The sequence below is a fragment of the Dendrobates tinctorius genome, unplaced genomic scaffold (genome assembly GCF_039654945.1).
Source record: "Dendrobates tinctorius isolate UK_male_01 unplaced genomic scaffold, ASM3965494v1 ptg000065l, whole genome shotgun sequence".
NCBI lineage: Eukaryota > Metazoa > Chordata > Amphibia > Anura > Dendrobatidae > Dendrobates > Dendrobates tinctorius.
Window position 1 is genome coordinate 14105216 of NW_027361733.1, and position 21998 is coordinate 14127213.

At 47.7% G+C, this 21998-nt stretch overlaps 1 protein-coding gene across 18 annotated transcripts in view; it reads right to left on the reverse strand.

Annotated features, from left to right (window-relative positions):
- The window catches only part of BCAS1 (brain enriched myelin associated protein 1), a 210741-nt gene that overhangs the window by 155484 nt on the left and 33259 nt on the right, over positions 1–21998 (reverse strand). For 16 of the 18 annotated variants that reach the window (XM_073580642.1, XM_073580634.1, XM_073580629.1 and 13 more), the window contains exon 1: positions 12911–13033. The exons of 1 other annotated variant lie outside the window; for it this stretch is intronic. The gene's annotated coding sequence lies outside the window, so the exon portion shown is untranslated. Of the gene's footprint in view, positions 1–12910; positions 13034–21998 lie in introns of those variants that run through there. One more of the 18 variants, XM_073580646.1, reaches the window with a different exon arrangement.

The following is a 21998-nucleotide window of genomic DNA, read 5'->3' on the forward strand; positions in this document are numbered from 1 at the left end:
TCGAGCGTGTCGCATAGCGCTCAGATATCAGTGGGCCGCACACAATCCACAAGTGTCCAGTGTCCAAAAGTGTACGCAGAGATTCAAAATCTCCATTATCCTCTCGTCACTTTGGTCACAGGCAGCTGTGCCATCGAGCGTGTCACATAGCGCTCAGATATCAGTGGGCCGCACACATTCCACAAGTGTCCACTGTCCACAAGTGTACGCAGAGATTCAAAATCTCCATTATCCTCTCGTCACTTTGGTCACAGGCAGCTGTGCCATCGAGCGTGTCACATAGCGCTCAGATATCAGTGGGCCGCACACAATCCACAAGTGTCCAGTGTCCAAAAGTGTACGCAGAGATTCAAAATCTCCATTATCCTTTCGTCACTTTGGTCACAGGCAGCTGTGCCATCGAGCGTGTCACATAGCGCTCAGATATCAGTGGGCCGCACACAATCCACAAGTGTCCAGTGTCCAAAAGTGTACGCAGAGATTCAAAATCTCCATTATCCTCTCGTCACTTTGGTCACAGGCAGCTGTGCCATCGAGCGTGTCACATAGCGCTCAGATATCAGTGGGCCGCACACAATCCACAAGTGTCCAGTGTCCAAAAGTGTACGCAGAGATTCAAAATCTCCATTATCCTCTCGTCACTTTGGTCACAGGCAGCTGTGCCATCGAGCGTGTCACATAGCGCTCAGATATCAGTGGGCCGCACACAATCCACAAGTGTCCAGTGTCCAAAAGTTTACGCAGAGATTCAAAATCTCCATTATCCTCTCGTCACTTTGGTCACAGGCAGCTGTGCCATCGAGCGTGTCACATAGCGCTCAGATATCAGTGGGCCGCAAACAATCCACAAGTGTCCACTGTCCACAAGTGTACGCAGAGATTCAAAATCTCCATTATCCTCTCGTCACTTTGGTCACAGGCAGCTGTGCCATCGAGCGTGTCACATAGCGCTCAGATATCAGTGGGCCGCACACAATCCACAAGTGTCCACTGTCCACAAGTGTACGTAGAGATTCAAAATTTCCATTATCCTCTCGTCACTTTGGTCACAGGCAGCTGTGCCATCGAGCGTGTCACATAGCGCTCAGATATCAGTGGGCCGCACACAATCCACAAGTGTCCAGTGTCCAAAAGTGTACTCAGAGATTCAAAATCTCCATTATCCTCTCGTCACTTTGGTCACAGGCAGCTGTGCCATCGAGCGTGTCACATAGCGCTCAGATATCAGTGGGCCGCACACAATCCACAAGTGTCCACTGTCCACAAGTGTACGCAGAGATTCAAAATCTCCATTATCCTCTCGTCACTTTGGTCACAGGCAGCTGTGCCATCGAGCGTGTCACATAGCGCTCAGATATCAGTGGGCCGCACACAATCCACAAGTGTCCAGTGTCCAAAAGTGTACACAGAGATTCAAAATCTCCATTATCCTCTCGTCACTTTGGTCACAGGCAGCTGTGCCATCGAGCGTGTCACATAGCGCTCAGATATCAGTGGGCCGCACACAATCCACAAGTGTCCACTGTCCACAAGTGTACGCAGAGATTCAAAATCTCCATTATCCTCTCGTCACTTTGGTCACAGGCAGCTGTGCCATCGAGCGTGTCACATAGCGCTCAGATATCAGTGGGCCGCACACAATCCACAAGTGTCCAGTGTCCAAAAGTGTACGCAGAGATTCAAAATCTCCATTATCCTCTCGTCACTTTGGTCACAGGCAGCTGTGCCATCGAGCGTGTCACATAGCGCTCAGATATCAGTGGGCCGCACACAATCCACAAGTGTCCAGTGTCCAAAAGTGTACGCAGAGATTCAAAATCTCCATTATCCTCTTGTCACTTTGGTCACAGGCAGCTGTGCCATCGAGCGTGTCACATAGCGCTCAGATATCAGTGGGCCGCACACAATCCACAAGTGTCCAGTGTCCAAAAGTGTACGCAGAGATTCAAAATCTCCATTATCCTCTCGTCACTTTGGTCACAGGCAGCTGTGCCATCGAGCGTGTCACATAGCGCTCAGATATCAGTGGGCCGCACACAATCCACAAGTGTCCACTGTCCACAAGTGTACGCAGAGATTCAAAATCTCCATTATCCTCTCGTCACTTTGGTCACAGGCAGCTGTGCCATCGAGCGTGTCACATAGCGCTCAGATATCAGTGGGCCGCACACAATCCACAAGTGTCCACTGTCCACAAGTGTACGTAGAGATTCAAAATCTCCATTATCCTCTCGTCACTTTGGTCACAGGCAGCTGTGCCATCGAGCGTGTCACATAGCGCTCAGATATCAGTGGGCCGCACACAATCCACAAGTGTCCACTGTCCAAAAGTGTACGCAGAGATTCAAAATCTCCATTATCCTCTCGTCACTTTGGTCACAGGCAGCTGTGCCATCGAGCGTGTCACATATCGCTCAGATATCAGTGGGCCGCACACAATCCACAAGTGTCCACTGTCCACAAGTGTACGCAGAGATTCAAAATCTCCATTATCCTCTCGTCACTTTGGTCACAGGCAGCTGTGCCATCGAGCGTGTCACATAGCGCTCAGATATCAGTGGGCCGCACACAATCCACAAGTGTCCAGTGTCCAAAAGTGTACACAGAGATTCAAAATCTCCATTATCCTCTCGTCACTTTGGTCACAGGCAGCTGTGCCATCGAGCGTGTCACATAGCGCTCAGATATCAGTGGGCCGCACACAATCCACAAGTGTCCACTGTCCACAAGTGTACGCAGAGATTCAAAATCTCCATTATCCTCTCGTCACTTTGGTCACAGGCAGCTGTGCCATCGAGCGTGTCACATAGCGCTCAGATATCAGTGGGCCGCACACAATCCACAAGTGTCCACTGTCCACAAGTGTACGCAGAGATTCAAAATCTCCATTATCCTTTCGTCACTTTGGTCACAGGCAGCTGTGCCATCGAGCGTGTCACATAGCGCTCAGATATCAGTGGGCCGCACACAATCCACAAGTGTCCAGTGTCCAAAAGTGTACGCAGAGATTCAAAATCTCCATTATCCTCTCGTCACTTTGGTCACAGGCAGCTGTGCCATCGAGCGTGTCACATAGCGCTCAGATATCAGTGGGCCGCACACAATCCACAAGTGTCCAGTGTCCAAAAGTGTACGCAGAGATTCAAAATCTCCATTATCCTCTCGTCACTTTGGTCACAGGCAGCTGTGCCATCGAGCGTGTCACATAGCGCTCAGATATCAGTGGGCCGCACACAATCCACAAGTGTCCACTGTCCACAAGTGTACGCAGAGATTCAAAATCTCCATTATCCTCTCGTCACTTTGGTCACAGGCAGCTGTGCCATCGAGCGTGTCACATAGCGCTCAGATATCAGTGGGCCGCACACAATCCACAAGTGTCCAGTGTCCAAAAGTGTACACAGAGATTCAAAATCTCCATTATCCTCTCGTCACTTTGGTCACAGGCAGCTGTGCCATCGAGCGTGTCACATAGCGCTCAGAAATCAGTGGGCCGCACACAATCCACAAGTGTCCAGTGTCCAAAATTGTACGCAGAGATTCAAAATCTCCATTATCCTCTCGTCACTTTGATCACAGGCAGCTGTGCCATCGAGCGTGTCACATAGCGCTCAGATATCAGTGGGCCGCACACAATCCACAAGTGTCCACTGTCCACAAGTGTACGCAGAGATTCAAAATCTCCATTATCCTCTCGTCACTTTGGTCACAGGCAGCTGTGCCATCGAGCGTGTCACATAGCGCTCAGATATCAGTGGGCCGCACACAATCCACAAGTGTCCACTGTCCACAAGTGTATGCAGAAATTCTAAAACTCCCCTGTCCTATAGACACCTTGTACCTTGTTTTACATTACTATATAGTTTGTTGGATTTTGTCTACATTTCTACCAAAAATGAGGAAGGCTGGTGGAAGAGGCCGTGGAATTGGGCGGGGGTTGGCAGCTGGTAATGATGGTGTTGGTGGTGGATTTGATGGTAGTGGCAAGAGCAAAATAGGACCGAATGCAGGAGGTGCTGACCCTGCGTCATCGTCTGGCTACATAAGGACTCGAACGCTTAGTTTTCTAGGAGTTGGCAAACCGCTTTTAAAGGCAGAGCATCAGGAAAAAGTTTTGTCTTACATTGCTGACTCAGCCTCCAGCTCTATCGCCTCCTCTTCTTCAGTTGTAAAAAGTAAAAGCACTGAGTCGTCATTGGAGGCTCATGTTCATGAACCACACCTTTCCTTGTGTCCTTCACCCCAACCAAGATTGAAGGATGACGCAGGCCATACTACTGATTACTCCATGGAGCTGTTTTCACATACCATGCCTGGATTATCAAGTCAAATGGTGAATTACCCAGGCCAAGATGAATCTGACATGGAGTGCACTGATGCACAGTCGCTGATGGATGATTCTGCTGGTACATTCACTCAGAGCACTACATTGTCCTCGCAGTGTACAGAGCCAGATTTTGACCCTGATGAGACTCAGGTGCCCCTTCCCGCACACTATACCACCATACACGGTGACACAGAGAAAGGTGCACATGACATAGAAGAGGAGGTGATGGATGACCCAGTTGTTGACCCAGATTGGCATCCATTGGGGGAAGAGGGTGCTGCTTCCAATAGCTCAGATGAGGAGCATCCACAGCAGACATCGACATCGCAACAGCTGTTATCTGGCAGGCCCGGAGCACTCCAAAGACAGGTTCCAAACATCAAAAGAGTTGCTGGACAGCTTGTCCAGAGGGTCAAAAGATCACAGCGTGCTAGGCCGCAAAATGTCTGCCAAAGTAGGAAGAGTGCAGTGTGGCAGTTTTTTGAACAAAATCCTCATGATCAGGCCAAGGTTATCTGTAAGAAGTGCGCAAAGACCTTTAGCCGAGGGAAAAATCTGAAAAATTTGAATACCAGTTGCATGCTTAGACATTTAACCAGCATGCACTTGCAAGCGTGGACACAACACTAAACCTCAAGTGCCACATGTGCAACTGATCACAACGAAGGCAGTCAGCAACGCTACATTGTTTCCCCCACTGTAAGCCCACCGGTTAGCACAGCAGCAAATGTTGAGGTGTCGTTGCAAGGCCACAGCAGTCAGGGAATCCCACTGTTATATCAACGAAAGACTGATTCTAGGCCATCAGAAAGAACAACAACTCCATCACCATCATCAACCCTCTCTCAGTCCGCCCTGTCCACCGCTACTTCCACCATATGCAGCTCTCAAGTCCAGCTCACCCTCCCAGACACTATGAGTAGGTTAAGAAAGTACTCAGTCTCTCATCCGCGTACACTGGGTTTGAACGCCCACATTGCCAAACTAATCTCGTTTGAGATGATGCCCTTTCGGTTGGTGGAAAGCACAGCTTTCCGCGAACTCATGGCCTATGCAGTACCACGCTATGACCTACCCAGTCGCCACTTCTTCTCTCGCAAAGCCATCCCAGCCCTCCACCATCATGTGAAAGACCGCATTGTCCATGCACTCAAGCAGTCAGTGAGCGGAAAGTTGCACCTCACAACTGATGTATGGTCCAGTCGGCATGGCCAGGGCCGTTACGTGTCCATCACTGCGCACTGGGTTAATGTGGTGGATGCAGGGTCCACAGGGGACAGCGGTGGTGGGACAGTGCTGCCTAGCCCACGGTATAGGAAACAGTTGGCTGTAGGCGTTCGACCCTCCTCCTCCTCCTCCTCCAGAAGCGACAGCACGTCCACAGAGCGCAGTCGTACGAGCACTCCATCTGCAGCTGCCACTGTTGCACACGATGTGTCCCCCTATCGAGCAGCTAGTGGAAAGCGTCAGCAGGCTGTGTTGCAGATGATGTGTTTGGGCGACAGACACACCGCCGAGGTGCTGGCCGAGTACTTGAAGCGACAAACTGAGTCATGGCTGGGCAGTGTACATCTTGAGGCAGGCAAGGTAGTTAGTGATAACGGCCGTAATTTTATGGCAGCCATAGCCCTTTCAAAACTCAGCCACATACCTTGCTTGGCTCACACCTTGAACCTGGTGGTGCAGTGCTTCCTCAAAAATTATCCGGAGTTAACAGCCCTGCTCCAGAAGGTGCGAAGACTGTGCGCGCACATCCGCCGGTCGCCTGTACACTCCGTTCGTATGCAGAAGCTGCAGCGATTGCTCCACCTTCCCAACCACCGCCTCATTATCGACATTGCAACAAGGTGGAACTCCACCCTGCACATGGTGGAGCGGCTGTGCGAGCAGAGGCAGGCCATAATGCATTTGTGGGAGGATACACGGCCAGGCACTTTGAGAGCAGACATGGAGTTGACAGGCGTGCAGTGGTCAAAGCTGAAAGACCTTTGTAAAGTCCTTCAGTGTTTTGAGGAATGCACATGGCTGGTAAGCGCAGACGACGCCATCCTAAGCATGAGCATCCCACTTATGCGTCTGCTCATGCAAACTTTGACGCACCTTAAGGAGCAGGCGTCTGCAGCCAATGTTGATGAGGAGGAAGAGGAGGAGGGAATCCTTGATGACATTCAGCCATTGTCTGCTCAGGGACCGCTCCTGGACGAGGTGGAGGAAGAAGAGGAGGAGGAGGATGATGGGGATGATTACTTAGGGGAGGAGGATGCATCTCGTGGGGCAAGTGAAAATGTTGGCGTGGCAAGGTCTGGTACAGGGTTTGTGCGTGACTGGAGGGATGTGGATTTGCCAGAAAGTGCTCCTCCACCCAGCACTCGCAGTGCATCATTGACACCGGGAACATTGGCCCACATGTCAGATTATGCCTAGCGGATCCTAAAAAGGGACCCCCGCATTGCCAAAATGATGAACGATGACGACTACTGGTTGGCCAGCATCCTGGATCCACGCTATAAAGGCAAATTACAAAACATCATGCCACAGGAGAACCTTGACCTAATATTGGCTAATAAACAAGCAACTCTGGTAAATCGGTTGCTTGAGGCATTCCCAGCACACAGCAGCGGTGATGGTTCTCACACGAGCCGTACGGGCCGGGGGCAGCTTGGCAGAGGTGTTCGTGGTGCACACAGCAGAAGTGGCGTTGGAGACAGGGGTTTCATGACAATGTTGTGGACTGATTTTTCAAATACCGCTCACACAACTGGTAATACTGCATCGATGGAAAGTGACAGGAGACAGCAGTTGTCAACTATGGTTACAAACTACTTTTCCTCCCATATCGATGTTCTCCCACACAGGTCATTCCCCTTTGACTATTGGGCCGCTAAACTGGACACCTGGCCTGAATTGGCACAATATGCCTTACAGGAGCTCGCTTGCCCAGCTGCAAGTGTGCTATCGGAAAGAGTCTTCAGTGCAGCTGGATCAATCCTGACAGAAAAAAGGACCCGTCTGTCAACCCAAAATGTGGATGATCTAACCTTCATTAAAATGAACCACGCATGGGTTTCCAAGGATTTTGTCCCACCTTCCCCTGATGACACATAGGGTGACAGAAAAATGGCTTGCTTTGGTCCACCTCTTCCTGGGACTTGACCTATTTCACCTTTTGCATCAGTTGAATGTCCAACATCAACATATGCCACTTTCTAAAACTCCCTAACTGTGCTGCCTCCCCCCCATGGCCGGGGTCACCACCTATCGCACGACACCGTGCGAGTGCCGTTGCCCTGGACAGGTGGGTAGGCCGACTCTTGGGCGCGGGCACTGGCACAGGGTCCCTCATAGTGCAATCAAGTGTCTCTGACGGTGGTGGTGCACACCCGCCGTCAGACACACCGCTGTACTATGAGGGGCCCAGTGTCAGTACCGACGCCCACGAGTGGGCCCCCCTTGCTTGGCCAGGGCCCCAGCATTTGCAATCTTTACCTCTCCCTGCTCCTCCGCTGTGTAATCTGGGCCGTCAAATCCATACTGTGCCTGACACCGTCTGAGCCTGCCTCCTGAGACATATATTTTGAATGTGTACGCTATCCATACATGTTATCCAGGGATACGGTACCCTTTCTAACCTTTGTGCAATCACGTGCAATCCAAACTGGGCCTAACACCGTCTGAGCCTGCCTCATGCTGTATAGACATATATTTTGAATGTGTACGCTATCCATACATGTTATCCGGGGATACGGTACCCCTTCTAACCTTTGTGCAATGACGTGCAATCCATACTGGGCCTAACACCGTCTGAGCCTGCCTCATGCTGTATAGACATATATTTTGAATGTGTACGCTATCCATACATGTTATCCGGGGATACGGTACCCCTTCTAACCTTTGTGCAATGACGTGCAATCCATACTGGGCCTAACACCGTCTGAGCCTGCCTCATGCTGTATAGACATATATTTTGAATGTGTACGCTATCCATACATGTTATCCGGGGATACGGTACCCCTTCTAACCTTTGTGCAATGACGTGCAATCCATACTGGGCCTAACACCGTCTGAGCCTGCCTCATGCTGTATAGACATATATTTTGAATGTGTACGCTATCCATACATGTTATCCGGGGATACGGTACCCTTTCTAACCTTTGTGCAATGACGTGCAATCCATACTGGGCCTAACACCGTCTGAGCCTGCCTCATGCTGTATAGACATATATTTTGAATGTGTACGCTATCCATACATGTTATCCGGGGATACGGTACCCCTTCTAACCTTTGTGCAATGACGTGCAATCCATACTGGGTCTAACACCGTCTGAGCCTGCCTCATGCTGTATAGACATATATTTTGAATGTGCACGCTATCCATACATGTTATCCGGGGATACGGTACCCCTTCTAACCTTTGTGCAATGACGTGCAATCCATACTGGGCCTAACACCGTCTGAGCCTGCCTCATGCTGTATAGACATATATTTTGAATGTGTACGCTATCCATACATGTTATCCGGGGATACGGTACCCCTTCTAACCTTTGTGCAATGACGTGCAATCCATACTGGGCCTAACACCGTCTGAGCCTGCCTCATGCTGTATAGACATATATTTTGAATGTGTACGCTATCCATACATGTTATCCGGGGATACGGTACCCTTTCTAACCTTTGTGCAATGACGTGCAATCCATACTGGGCCTAACACCGTCTGAGCCTGCCTCATGCTGTATAGACATATATTTTGAATGTGTACGCTATCCATACATGTTATCCGGGGATACGGTACCCCTTCTAACCTTTGTGCAATGACGTGCAATCCATACTGGGCCTAACACCGTCTGAGCCTGCCTCATGCTGTATAGACATATATTTTGAATGTGTACGCTATCCATACATGTTATCCAGGGATACGGTACCCTTTCTAACCTTTGTGCAATCACGTGCAATCCATACTGGGCGTGCTAACGGCTGGCGAGCTGTTAAGCAAGCTACAGCACCTGTCCAGACAAGTACAGGGATTCCCTAGCGAGGAGACTTATTTGATTGTTTTCTATGTTGGGACAGCAATTTTTGGGGAGCACTATACTCTGGAGAATGATAGATGGGGCCCACCATACACTGGAACATTCCAAAGGTGGACATCAGACACTGGAGCAGCATTTACAGGGCCCATTATACACTAGAGCATTAGAAATGGGGCCCATTATGTTTGGAGCATTATTTGGGCCCATAAGACAGTGGAGCTTCATCCATGGGGACCAACATATACTGTAGCATTATGTGGAGCTCATCATATACTGTTTCAAACATTATATGGGACCAATGATTTTGTATGGAGAAATAGATGGGCCTCGTCATGAGATGTAAAAAGTGAGGTATTTTTCATTGTACTTTACCGCTATTTCTCTGCCGTATCGGAGCATGATGAGTTGTGGTATGTGTTAAAGGGGCGCTCTTTCGCCCAGGGCACATGAAAACCTGCAGCCAGCCCTCCCCCCCCCACAAATTTAGCCAAATAACCCCCATTTTTCAGTGCGTAACTTGTATTATGAAGTTAATTAAGGTTGACAAGCTTAAGTAAGAAGAATTGATGCTTTTGGCATTCAAATGGGCACTGTAGGTGTGTTTCCTGTCCTCCTCTCACTGCCGACTTTTATTCCCCATTGACTTACATTGGGTTTCGTGTTTCGGGACGACCCCGACATTTCCCTATAATCGGACGATCTTGCTCGACCCGACTTTTGGAAAAGTCGGGTTTCACGAAACGAAACGCGACCCTAAAAAACCAAAAGTCGCTCAACTCTAGAGAAGACACATTATGTCTTGGGACTTCTGCTCTTGATCTTTTTAGATCCTGAACCAAACTTTCCCTGCAGAACACTGCACAGGACATTACACTTCAGTTTTTCTTTCCTATCGTTTATCTTGGTTCCGTCTCTTCCCCATGTAATTAACAGAGTTTACATGAAGTCAAAGGAAATGTGACTCCTCACAGCAGACCATCTTCTTCCATTGCTCACTGGTCCGCTTCTGATGCTTAGATGAAGATTGTAGACTCTTTCCATGGACAGAGGTCAACATGGACACTATGACTGGTCAGTGGCTACTCTCCCCATACACAAAAAGCTGTGATGCCCTGTGTGTCCTGACTAGTGATGAGCAAACGTGCTTAGATAAGGTGTTATTCGAGCATGCTTGGGTGCTAACCGTGTGACTTTGGCGTGCTCGAAAAATATGTTCGAGTCCCTGCATGGCTCCCAGCTGTTTGACAGCTGCAACACTTGCAGAGAATGCCTAACAAACAGGCAACCCTTCCATGTGTTGCGGCTGTCGAACAGTCACGAGACATGCATCGGCGTGGACTCAAACATTATTTGAGCATGCCAAAGACACTCGGCGATAATGACTTATTCAAGCACGTGCGCTCATCACTAGCCCTGACACCTATCTATCATATCATTCCAAAACGTCCTTTCCTATAAATAATGACCCAATCAAGGGGTATACACTTCAGATTAAACAAAATATATCCATAAACTAGGTTAACCAAAATACCCAGTAATAAGAAGTTAGATTTAATTAGTATAACAATTCAAATTTTTATTAATTTATTATTAAAAAATAAATTAAGAGAGCAATGGTGCTAGCACATGAGGGACACAAATTCTCAATATATCTGACATATATGTAAATCTGTATAAATCGTGGTCATAGGTTTGGGACAGGTAATAAAGCATTAATGAACTCTTTTTCTTGTGGTTCTATTGTGTTGTTCAATTGCTAGGTTCAATTGCCCTAGTTTAGCTGCACAATATTCATGGTATCAGACAGTGAAACACATAAATATTATCAAGTATTAGCACCTGTTTTAATTTATCTTTTAACAATGTATTAATAAAAATTTGAAATGTTATACTAATTAAATCTTACTTCTTATTACTGGGTATTTTGGTTAACTTAGTTTATGGATATGTATTAATAGTAACTTATTCATCTTCTATGGGATTGGAAAAGATGGGCCATCCTGATCTCCAACATACATGAGTGAGCCTGTCCACTCATCGGTAGTTTATGGACTGTCAATCCTTGAATCTCTTTTGGTATGTACTATGCATTACATACTGGGAACATCCGACAATACCTGCAGTTTTGGAGATACTCTGACCATTCAATCAAATGTTAGATTGGGGTCCAAGGGCCCATCAGTAACACTGACTTTGGGGGCCCACGTTTCACCTGTACACAAATATTACACGACCCAGGTTCACAAATTTACCCATATCTCTATATACTAATAAACTGGGTAGTTTGGTTAATGAACAATGAGATGCAGCTTTTTTCTGTACAGAGTGAATCAAGTGAATTATGAGAAGTACTGCCCTTGCAATAAGGTTGAGAGCCCAGATCTGCACAGGGGCCCATCAGGGGATTCCCCTTTTCCCTATGGGCTAGTCTGAGCCTGATTCAGTCCTTGTCAGAGTCATTGGATCCCTACACTTGCCCATTTTTCCTGCTTCTGAGCCATCTACCTCTTCTTCTTTCCTTCTACTCTATAGCCCACCTCTTGCCATCATCATCAGACATTATTCACCAGTCTCTTTCATCTTTCGATAGATTTGTTGTTATGGCTGATTGAGGTATGTTATAATCCATATACACCTGCTATAATAACACACATACAGTATATGTAACACACACACACACACATACATACATGTTAGATTCATGCTATATTGACAGACTTGCAGAGAAATATCTGCCAACTGGACTAAGGTTTTGCCATCTGAAAATCAAACGGGCTCAATATGCCCTGAAAACAACAGGACAACCGAATGGCCACGAAAACCATTACGTGTGGCTACATAAGGCTGACTATCTCCCCACTAGGATGAAAACTTATTGTTGTGTTATTTAGCAGAAGTGATGTGATGTGACCATTGTTTCCAGGTATTCATCAGCAGAAGGATGTATGTAACCCCTTCTCATGTACAGCACCATGGAATTAATGGCGCTGTATAAATAAATAATAATAATAATAATAATCTCCCAATTATGTGCATCTGATCCAGGCTGCGACCACTGGATGACATTTTTGAGTCCCATTTAAGATCTTCTTATATCAAGTACAAGGGAATTATTAATACAGTAATTATCTCATGTATATTGGAATCGCTGTTTTTGCGTTTGGCAAATTTCCCCGTTAATAATTCTGAAAATTCTTCAGCAGAACAGTGACACCCTTTATGGCAGCCTGTATTCCGCCTATAGAGCAGCAGGCACAGGCTGCCGTGAATCATCCTTCTATCTGCTGTCCGCCCCATAGGTCAGTGATGGACGGTGTGAATACCCAGCAGCTTCAATTATCTGCAGACAGGAATTTTCCCATTCTGTCAGTGATTCTGATATTTATCTGGTTTATGGAGTTCCTATATGTGCATTTTTTCATCCCTGTAGACTTACCGCCTCCCTTCTTGTCCCATTCATAGTTTGCTCAAATAGCACGGATTCTGCCGGAGTCACCTAAAACTTTTCATGAAAGGTGGATGTTAGGGAAAATCAAGATAAATCTCACGAGCTTACCTGGAGAGGACAGTCCTCCCTGCAGAATCCGTGTACGGAGCGGAGACAGCAGAGCCGGGCCTGTTCACCTGTCTACCTTCTGTAGCATTACAGTCTGGGTGGAGCTCAGGGTGGAGCGCTCGCTGATTTCTCTCTGTCTACACTTTGTTTTCACAGCTCTAGGCTAAATATATATGATAAGTCACACAACTTTGATCACGTGCGGATTTCTACCTGAGATCAGTCGCCCCCTGCTGTCCAGTGAATAAAAAGGACATCAGACGTTCTTAGTTATATGTATTTTTGGGAAAACTGGATGACAACCAGGTAAGCTTAAGGGTATGTGCACATGTTGCGGATTTGGCTGAATCTTGTTGAATCTGCAGGTAAAAGGACTTGCGTTTTACTTGCGGATTTACTGCGGATTTTGTGTGGATTTCGCCTGCGTTTTTACACCTGCGGATTTCTATTATGGAAGAGATTTAAAAACACTGCGGATTCCACACAAAGAATTGACATGCTGCAGAAAATAAACCACAGCAAATCTGCGCAGAATTTTCTGCAGCATGTGCACAGCGGATTTGGTTTTCCATAGGTTTAAATGGTACAGTACACCGCATAGAAAACTGCTGCAGATCCACAGCCAAATCCGCAACGTGTGCACATACCCTAAGGCCTCATTCAGACATCCGATTTTTTTTCATGTATGATAAAAACTGCCCTGGTTTCATCAGTGATTTTGTTCAGCATTTCATTTGAGTTTCATCCGTTTTTCACGGCTGAGAAGCAAAAAAAAAAAGTTTCTCTACCTTCTCCTATCTAGCAGTCCATGAAAAAATGGACGGCATATGGATAGCATTTGAGTGCAATTTTTTCACGGACCCAGAGACTTACATTGCCGCACAATGTTGGACTGGGATGCAGTAACATTGACTTTGGGGGGCCCACATTTCACCTGAATACAAATATTACACTACCTTCATTCACAAATTTACCTATGTCTCTACATAATAATAAACTGGGTAGTTTGGTTCATCATGAGATGCTGCTTTTTTCTGTACAGCGTAAATCAAGTCAATTGTGACAAGTACTACCCATACAGTGGGGATGGGGGCCCTGATCTGCACAGGGGCCCACCGGGGGATTACCGTTACCCTATGGGGGCCAGTCCGAGCCTGTTGCTGCATATGATTCGACACTTGGATCAATGATGGACATGTCATCGCATTTTTGCACAGACCACTTGATCCCCCCCAAAAAAGGTAACAGAACCGTAGACTGACCGTAGGTACAAGTACTATCCATAAAAACCACAGATAGAACTCATACATGGAAAATAGACGTCTGAATTAGCCCTAAATCTGGGTGATAATCACTTTGGGCCAGAAGCTATAAGCTTTTCATAAGGTATAGGTTACACATTGGCTAGAGTCACACAACAGTATAAAAAATCCATCCGATTTTCATCCGCAAAGGTAGAACTATTTTTTTCTCACTTGTCATCCGTATACAATCCATTTTTTATAGCAGCTATTAATCATTTACAGGCCTATTTACAGATTAATATGTTACAGAATTGCAATGTATCCATAATAATAGGATGTTATACTGAGGGCTCCTAATTTTTTTTTCACACCCATAGACTTGAAAGGGTGAGCCTCATTGGATTTTTGGAGAAAAATCGTGCATGTTGTAATTTAAGTCACATGCATATTTAGTCAGTGGAAAAAAATCATTCATCTGCTCTGCTCCTTGGATAACTTTGGTCCGATCTGTTTTTTTAACACATAGCACTTGGACTGAAAATATGGTCTTGTTCATGAGGCTTATGGGTGACAGATCCCGCTGTATGGTACGTGTTACCTATAGCTAGACATCTGGCTAACTTCACATTCAGATCTGGGAGGACTGGGTGCCATCCCCCATGGGTGCTGTGGCCAGACTGTCTCATCCAGCATCTACATAAACAAATATAATTAGTTTGTAAATTTTCAGCAGAAGAGGTTTACATTTTTGAGGGTTTTGGGGCATTTCTTGATTTTAATATGGACATGAATAATTGTCAACGTAAAGTTTTGCCATAAACAATCTCTCGCTCTCTGGAGGAGTCTCAAGGTCACGGTGAAGGTCGTCGGTCTCTGCCACAACTCAAAGGCGAATTGTTCTGTCTGAGATTGGTGGGCAGAAGAAACATTTGTAACATCAGTGATTCTTTGTGTAACATCTCATGTCCGGGGCTTGATATGAGATATATGTGCACCCATGATCAAGGACACGACACCCCCTGGCAATACACAGGACAGCCTCCCTACCACAGTGCCAATAGTGACACTTCTTATGCTGGTGTGCCAGCGGGATTCTGTGCTCAACCTGCATGATTAAACACTGCACAGTACCAATTCGCATATTGTATGCCTTGTGTGAATCTACTTTTATCCATAATGATTAAACACTACACAGTATCACTTCTTATTTCTGTATGCCTGGTGTAATTCAGTCCTTATCTATCACTAGATGGTGGCCCGATTCTAACGTATCGGGTATTCTAGAATATGTATGTAGTTTATTTATGAAGATTTAAGAATAATGCAATGAATACACAGGATTTTCCAGGTAAAGTCGCCGGGCGTGACCAATCCCGCAGCAATTCGCAGGCGGACTGCACCTGTCGCTGATTGGTCGCGCCCGGCCGGCCGCGACCAATCAGGCTGGTGCCGGTCATCTCCCAGCTGCGTCACTGTTGACCTCCGTGCGGCAGGAGATGACCCGCGGCAGCCGTCGGGAGATCATCGGCTAGCGCCGCAGATCTCCCGATGGTAGGGGTGGCGTGCGTCGTTCAAATTCCGCGCCAATTCGTGGCCGGACTGCGCCTGTCGCTGATTGGTCGCGGCTGGGCGCGACCAATCAGCGACAAGGGATTTCCGTTACAAACAGAGAGACAGACAGACAGAATTAGACGATTATATAGTAGATGATTAAACACTGCACAGTACCACTTCTTCGGGTGCTTTCACATTACGTTCTGCGTCCCCGTCGGGGCATATGTCCAAAATCCCCCACAAAACGGGGTCTGGGCGCATGTTCCGAGGGGGCCATAGACTATAATGGTGATGGCAGAGCGAATGTGAACTCTGCTGTGCACTTTTTTCGGGAGTGTACGCCTACAAGAGGTGGACTCAAATGTAGTACCAGTTCTATTTTTTTAATATAGGGTGCAATTGTCGTATATATAAAATCAATAAAGTTAATTTTCTTCCAGCAGCGTTCGGGCATGTTCAATTTGCTATTAACCTGCAGATTAACTCAATATCTACAGTTTAATAGCGTTCTTTCTGGTGACAAGTTCCCTTTAACTAAAATTTACACATGGCATACACAAAAACCTCTGTCTTCTTTCATAAAAGCCTATGGCACACTATAGAAGCAGAAAAAACTTGCTAATCACTAGATGTTTTTTACAATCCTGTTTATATCAGCCAACTATAAATCCTGAGGTGTATGCAGTGCTGAAGCCAGGCATCAGGTAATGACTGGTGATATTTTACGCTCAGTAGACTCTGCTGTTCTGTATCTGTACTGCCTGATATCTCCTGGCCCTGAGATCACCCAACAGATGTTCAGAGAAGACTGGAATTTGAAGGTGTCATGGAACATAATGGAGGTCGCCTGGAAACTGCTGCTAATGGATCCGGAAGATGTGATCTGCATGGATGATGGCAACTTCAGTTATGGTGGATGTTATCATTGCCGGTGCAGTAAACCTGCCATGGTAAACAAATGGTATACTATAGGTTGCACAGAATCCCTTCATATACAGTAAGAGTAGGGTTGGAGAGGATGACTTCGCACCTCTATCGACACTCCAGTTTTTTTTTAAAGCATGAAAATATGCTGTATTTTATGTATTATCCTCCTGGAGGCTACAGTCCCTGTTAGACAGGGGAGACAGGGTTAACTGTAGGGCCAGCCCATCGTTGGGGAGGAGAAATAGGGACCAGTTTAGCAGTTCTTGTTTAATTAGGGAGTAGTCAGTGAGCGAGAGACAATAAAGGACACTCTTATAGAAAGGCGATCATCACCGAGTGTGTGTGTGTGTGTGTGTGAAGAGACCAGGAAAAGGGAGCAAGTTTCATTAAGAAACTGCATCGGTGTGCGCAGCGCGCCGATACAGTTACATTCTGCAGCAAAGCAGGGAAAATTGATCTCCCTGCTCTGCCGCCTGGCCATTATGGGGCCCCTGAGCAGGCGTGGGGGCCCGATGCCTGCAGTGGACTATGGAAATACTATTGGAAAAAAAAACGGCGTTCCGCAAAACCGGAATTGACGGCGAGCCCCAAAAACAAACTTCCGCTTGTTTTTGCGGCCCCATTGATTTTACAATGGGTGCCATGTCCGTACGCTGTATAAAAGATTGAGCAAGCTCGATATTTTATCATCACGCCCGCAAAAACAGCCCTCACAGCCATACGGCACACAGCGCACCATGGAATTTTTGTGGGCCGATTTTGCGGCCCCACAGAAATCTATTGGGGCCGCAAAATCGGCCCGCAAAAATACGGTAAGTGTAAAACCAGCCTTAGGCTATGGCCACACTATTAGTATTTAGCCAGTATTTCACATGAGTTAATGTAAGCCAAAACCCGGAGTGGGTCAAACATGCAGAACTGGTGCACTTGTTTCTATTATACCTTGTTCTCTCATTGTTCCTCACCCGGTTTTGGTTTACAAATGCTGAGAAAAATACTGAACAAATACTGCTAGTGTGGCCGTAGCCTAACTCAGACTGTGCTGCAGAAATTCTGCAAAAGAATTTCTAGCAAATTATCTGTGTGGACAAAACCTTACACTTAGGGCTCATTCATATGACCTTATTTTCGGTCCATGTGCTGTCTGTGGAAAAATCACTCGGTTATGCATATGGCTATGTGCACACGTTGCGGATTTTGCTGCGGATCCGCAGCGTTTCTGGCCCTGCAGGTCCGCAGCAGAGTCTGCTGCGTTGTACAGTACCATTTTACTCTATGTAAAATAGAAACCGCAGTGCACATGCTGCAGAATTTTCTGTGCGGTTTTTCTAATCCGCAGAAAGAAATGACATGTCACTTCTTTTCTGCGGATTCCGCTGCGGTTTACCATCTCCTCCATTGTAGAGGTGATAAACCGCAGGGCAAAACCGCAGGCGAATCCGCAGGTAAACCGCAGGTCTTTTGACCTGAAATTTACCTGCGGATTTTACAAAATCCGCAGGGAGAAATCCGCAGCACCTAAAAACTACGTGGGCACATAGCCTATAAGTGAGGTTTTTTTCGCTGACTAAATCTGTGTGAGAAAAAAATGGCAGCATGCACTAGTTTCTTCCATAAATTGGATGAGACTCACCCACCAAGTCTACGAGAGTGTAAAAAAATGGATGCTGTATGGAGCCACAGTCTAGCATCAGAATTTTGCGAATGCATTGCAATTCTGTAACATAGGAAACCGTAAATGGTTAATAGCTGCTGTAAAAAGAACGGATTGTACAAAATCGACAAGTGAGAAAAAAAAAATCATCCCACTTTTCTGGATGAAATGCTGAACAAATTTTTTTATATAATTATGTGAACTTACCCTTACTGACAGGCAGAAGGGTACCTCAGTTATGGCCTTAGGGTTGATATAATATCACCCATAGACCGGGACCACACATGCGAGAAACTCGGATGAGTCTCGCATGTTAATACCCAACACTGCCGCCAGCACTCAGGAGCAGAGCGTGCAGAGAAATAGAAATACCTGCAGCCGCACGTTCCGCTCCTGAGTGCCGGCGGCAGTGCTGGGTATTAACATGCGAGACTCGTCCGAGTTTCTCGCATGTGTGATCCTGGCCTTAAGGCCATAACGTATTCAGGGCTTTCTTCCCAACAGCTGCTGCTATCAATAAGGGTCATGGGCCCTCATTCAGTAAAGGCCCCATTCGGATGTCTCTTTTTTATGCACAAGTGCTAGCTGTATTTTTCATAGTTAGTGGATGGCGGCCTCCATCGCCCAACAAGATTGCAATGTCAGCAAGGTGGTGGCACAGTCATGTTTTGAAGTATCCTTAATCAAAAGATCTATGAGGGTTAAAGGAAATTCACATTAAAAGAGCAACTCTGGGAGGTTGTTCTGACATCTTGCAAAGAATTCATGCAGAAGCTATCCAAAAACTCACAAGTTCAATGGATGCAAGAATTGTGAAGGTAATAACAAAGAAGGGTTCCTATGATAAGGGTGCTTTCACATTGCGTTCTGTGTCCCTGTCGGGGCATACGTTTGAGTCCGGACACATGTGCCGATGGTATAATAGACTGTAATGATGCAGAAAGAGTGAACGTGCGTTCTGCTGTGTATCATTTTCGGGAGTGTGTAATGCAGGTGTCTGGATGCAATGCAAAGAGGCACGAGGCGGAAGCAGGGATGATCATAGTTCTACTTATATAACATGATTTAAAGTAACTATAAACAATTAGTGTTAGTAATTAGGCAGATTAACATTCAAAGTTAACAATAAACTTGGAAAAGCAAAGGAACCCTTTTCAAAAAAATTGGACCGCACTCAAATGCCATCCTAGTGGGGTCCAATTTTCATGGACTGATAGTGTAGGAGGAGAGGCCTCCGCCGAGTACCTGGGCCGGAACCGAGGGGACCGTCTTCTAGGTTCCTGGGGTATCTGTTTCCTGGGGTATCTGTTTCCAGGGAGCAGAGCTAGGGGACGGACCGCTGAGACTGACAGGGCAGTTAGTTGGGGGAGGAGCCCAGATAAGAGTGGCGGAGAGGGCCAGACTGAGTGAGTCAGCAGAACGAGGGAGAAGGAGGTGGAGGCATGGTGAGGGCCAGAGAGCGAGAGCCACGAGCAGCTTCCAGAGAGGAGGACAGCGACAGGAGGGAGACTCTCGGTGGACTGCAGGGAGACGGCGCCGAGTTTACCGACAAAAGAAGACTGCTTCCTCACTCCATCTCTCGGCCACGGCCTACTCGCAGCCACCAGCGGCCGACGCCACCTCACTCCAGCTCGCGGCTGCGGCCTCCTCACAGCTGCTGGCAGCCATTACCGCTTCACTCCCGACCACAGCGGTGACTTCTCCTTTGCCGTCCGCAGCTGCCACCGCCCTGCTCCTGTCCATGGTAGGGGCTGGGCCTACGCCCACCGCGGATGCTCCAGTGCGGCCGCAGGCTGCGCCTGTGGCCTATCAACCGCCACTTATCACCGCCGCTGCTAGCCCTTGTCAGGGAGTTGCGACCTCCACTCTCCCACTCCCAGGTGGTATCCCGCTGCCTCCGCTGGGGGACATCCCACCAAAGAACTCTCTGCGGGCCTGTTGTGCCCTTGCTTCTCCTGGGCGTCAGAACACCCGAAGACTAAGCCAGATTCTAAGCGGCTGGGCCCAGTGGCTGCGACGCTGACACACCGTTGAACAGGATGCCGAGGGACGTCAGGAAGGATAAGTGACACATAGTAACTAAGGACCCGTAGTCGGCCATTCCACGGCCCTATAGTGACCGGTCTTTGCCGGAGTAGTCGTGTTCTCCCAATACTTGTTTATGTGTATTTGCTCCCTGCGAGGACAACTACTGTTATTCTGTTGGTTGCTTAAAAAAGCTCTAATGGCATTTATCTATAAAAGTTACTGTTAAAGTTTTATCTGTCTCGCGTCTCGTCACTGCATCCTGCGTACCGGCTACTACCACATTTGGCGTAGTCGAAAGGATGCAGTCTCCGAGCGTGGACAGCGGCACCCCAGGCCAGAGAAAAAGCAAACAACCAGGGCCCCTGGTCCTGCATTTCTCTGGGGGCTATGCTAAACAACCTGCCCAGGTTCTCAGGCTCCAACACCATGCTGTGGAGCTGGGCAGAGCGAATGCGAGGCCTCTTTCAAATGCATCCAATGACCCCTGACCTGGAAGCTGAGGTAGCTCTCATGGCATTAGAAGGGGAGGCCCGAGATTCAGTAATGTTGAGGCCCCCGGGACACCGCAACACCTTTGCTAGGATCTTGCGGATACTGGAAGAGACCCATGGGGATCCGACAGATGTGGGAGAGTTGAGGACCCGGTTGTTCAGTTGAATGCAGGGAGAGGGGGAGACTATCACCCAGTATATGAATGTCCTCCAATAGTTATACACAGCCATCGAGCGGAAGGACGGCGTAGGGGTAGGACCCATCGACATTACCCTACGCAACCTGTTAGTGACTGGACTCAGAGACCCGTTGATAAAGCAGGCATTACGGGAGCAGGTCCGAGTGAACCCACATTTAGCTTTCTCTGAGGTGAGAAAGGCCCGCTGGCCTGAGTATGTCCCTGAACTAGTGTAGGTCTATAACAACCGGGGGCACCGAGTTACCGGCTATACCCCCTACTCACTGCTATTCGGACGAGAAGGCAAAGGGATCACAGAGGTAGAACTAAACCCGGAGGAACCCCAACCCTGGTCCGGGGTGTCATCATGGGTCCGAAATCACCGACACCGGCTACAGACAAAACTCCAGGACCTAGAGCACCCAGGGGGGACTCTACCTCCACCCTCCGACTTCCAGACTGGGGATCGAGTACTCGTACAAGACCAGCGCCCCCAGAACAAGCTAGAACCACTGTGGGAAGAGAGTCCTTACTGAGTATTGCACCGAATAAGCCCCGATGGGCCTGTGTACGAGATGTGACCTGAAAGGGACGGGGCACTTCCCACTCATACGGTGCACCATAATATGTTGCGTCCCTGTACATCCAACGATCCCGTGCGACCCGAACCCACTCCTCAGGCCCCCGAACCAATGCCCACGGTCTGGGACCTAGATGACGAAGAAGAAAGCCCAGCGTTACAAGCGGGCCATCCAAGGAACAATATCTCAGCAAGTCACGCCAGCCCACCAGAATCAGCCAGTCCACCACCGGCCACCACCCCAGAAAGCTCCACCACGGTCGAACCAAGACGCTCCGAGCGGTCAACAGCCGGCAAACCCCCCGAACTCTATGAACAGGATCAGTAAATGTGGCAACAGGAACTTTGGTCTCAAAAGGCCAACCCGAGCCTACCAAGACCCTCGCCCGAGGACTGGTGAGCATACAGGATGGGGGAGTGTAGGAGGAGAG